Raw genomic sequence first — 2,746 nt, 5'->3', positions numbered from 1 at the left:
CAGGAATAAGAAGTTTCCATTCCGAGGACTAGTTTAGATCATCAGGTTAATTTTAAGTATTGTGACAAACTTTAGGAAGCAAAGTCCCTGATTACATCTATAGCTATGAACAAAAATCACATTTCAAAAGTCTTCAGTGGCAATAAAGACTGTAACATAGTTCAAGGTGGAATTTTTCTTCCCATATTTCATTTTTTGAATAAGTGAACGCACAATGCAATATACATATGATATATTGAACTGCACACTTGAAAACCTATATAATTTTATTAGCCAATGTTACCCCAATAAACAATAAAATAAATAAATATATTTCTTTTATCAGATGAATTTATTCATATATATGGTTTTAAAGAATGTGCTTTTCTATGCCTGTCTTTTCATGTTTATTTCCTATTTTCTTAATACAGTCTGCATTTGTTCCTGTTCTTTAATTTCTTCTTCTTTATCTATATTTTTATAACTGTTTATCTCTCTCTCACCCTCTATTTTTCCCATTTTTCACTCCTACTTCTCTTTCTCTGAACTGGACATAAATTAGAAAAAAATATGTTTGATTATGCATTGTATGTATTTGAAAACTTTTGTGTCAGGTATTTTAATTTTTTAAATAGGAAATCTCTTTAAAATAAAATAAAATCTACTAAAATTAAAATTATGTCGCCTTCTACCATATGATTATTTGTTTTTGTTTAATAATATTTAACTAAAAGAGAAATTAGTTCCTTATCATTGCTTTAGCTGAGCATAGGAGACAATTATTCCTAAAGTGAAAAACAGCAAATACCAAGACCACAATAGTGTCTGTTTAGGAGGAATTGTCAGTCTTATGCAGTGCAGTTCTTTTTCCTCTGCAGAAGGTTATGCAAAGAAGTCTTCATGAGCATCACTTATTTTCTTTATGCCTATCTCTTTGTCACCAGAAATATGTTTAATCTATTTACCACCCACTTGACCACAGTATTACCTTTTTTGATATTTCAATGATTTCCTATCAATTACACTATTTTTTCTCTTTTTTGAATTGGAGTGTAAAATATAAAGTCTCCTCCTTTGGCTTTCACTCAGACCTAATAAACAGGCTTGCCATTCCATTATCTCTGTCACTGACAGAATGTTGATTTTAGAACCCACTAGTGACATGGTGTCTTTTTAACTGATAGGTATTTGTGTATTTGTACCTGTCTAACAGATCACTAGTCTAATTCTTTGATTATATCTTGTCGACATTCTAATAATTCCCATTGAAATTGTTCTATGGTATTGTTAGCTTTTAAATTCCCAAAGCACAGTCTCCATTGCCTCACAAATTGGTTGTATATTTCAATATGTAAGCAGCTCCTCTGTGAAAAGAGATATTTAAGAACAAAGGCAGGAAAAATCAGTAATTGTCTGTTCCATTAGGAGGTCATGTCTAATGTGTGAGAGTAGTGTTAGACTGATAGAGAGGTAAACGTTTTATCATTCATCATATTCATAAAGAACGAAAAGGAGAAATAAATGATAACATCTTACAACTCCTCAGGTGGGACATCTGCTGTCTTAGAATGCAATAGTCAGAATTATGGTAGAAATAGACTAATACACGAGGTTTGAATTCAATAACGTAGCAGCACCTTTTATCTGTTCTCAGTGTTATACCTCTAGTTATTTCTGATATTTAGAATTACTTTATTGGGAATATATAAAGCCTTTATTAAAATACTGATGGTCTTGGAGATGTTAATATTTGGTCTTAAATTTATATATCATATGTTAACTGAAAGAAGCAAGGGATGTTAGATAGTAATGAATCCCATCTGTTAAAGAGTCAATAGAAGAACAGAAATGCATGATAGGAAATAAAACACAAGGCACAGTTCAAGAGACTGCAACCTTTAATTTTAGAGGTTCTTAAAGTTTTCTTCTTCGTCTTAAAGATAGCCTCAGTGTTTGAAAGAGCGTGAAATAATCAACAGTATAATAGTCTGCAAAATGCACACTACACTTAGGAATAATTAGTAAGGGACTCCTGACTTACTTTTGTAACAGCAGATTTTATGCACAGAAGGAATGCCTAACTAAAGAACGAAGAAAGGAAGGAAAGAAAAAAGGAAGGAAGGGAGGAAGGAAGGGAGGAAGGGAGAAAGGAAGGAAGGAAGGAAGGAAGGAAGGAAGGAAGGAAGGGAGGAAGGAAGGAAGGAAGGAAGGAAGGAAGGAAGGAAGGAAGGAAGGAAGGGGAGAAAGAAAAAAAGAAAGAGAGAAAGAGAAGAAAAGAGGACAAAAAGATGAAGGGAACACAAAACCTAATTTGGATGGTGTCATTTGTAAATTTTTATGCTTCAATTTTGCTTGAGAAACTATGTGTGTGCTGGTGTGCATGTGCTCACACACACATATTCATAACATATGTGTGCCTTTGTGATATAAATTACTTTTTTCATAATTCTCAATATTGATTATACAGGGAAACCTCTTTATTAATTAATATACTTGAGTTTAGACATACAAAAAGCAGATATTTTGATGTTTTGAATATATATGCCATTGTAAATATTTTATTGATTTGGAAATTTATTGATTTTCTTTTCCTCTTTCCTTTTCGTTCATTCTGTCTCTTCTCACAGTTAAAGTGAATGGACCCTTTTCTCTCTCTTCTTTATACTTTGTGTTCCACAACACTATTTAAAAACAGTGTGCCATGTAACCAGAAGCATGTGAAATGTTTTATATCTCAACAAAAATCCATTTTGAGCATGTAGAAACT

This window comes from Pteropus alecto, unplaced genomic scaffold (genome assembly GCF_000325575.1).
Source record: "Pteropus alecto unplaced genomic scaffold, ASM32557v1 scaffold462, whole genome shotgun sequence".
Lineage (NCBI taxonomy): Eukaryota > Metazoa > Chordata > Mammalia > Chiroptera > Pteropodidae > Pteropus > Pteropus alecto.
The sequence above is the reverse complement of the archived record's forward strand: the minus strand, read 5'-3'. Positions refer to the sequence as shown.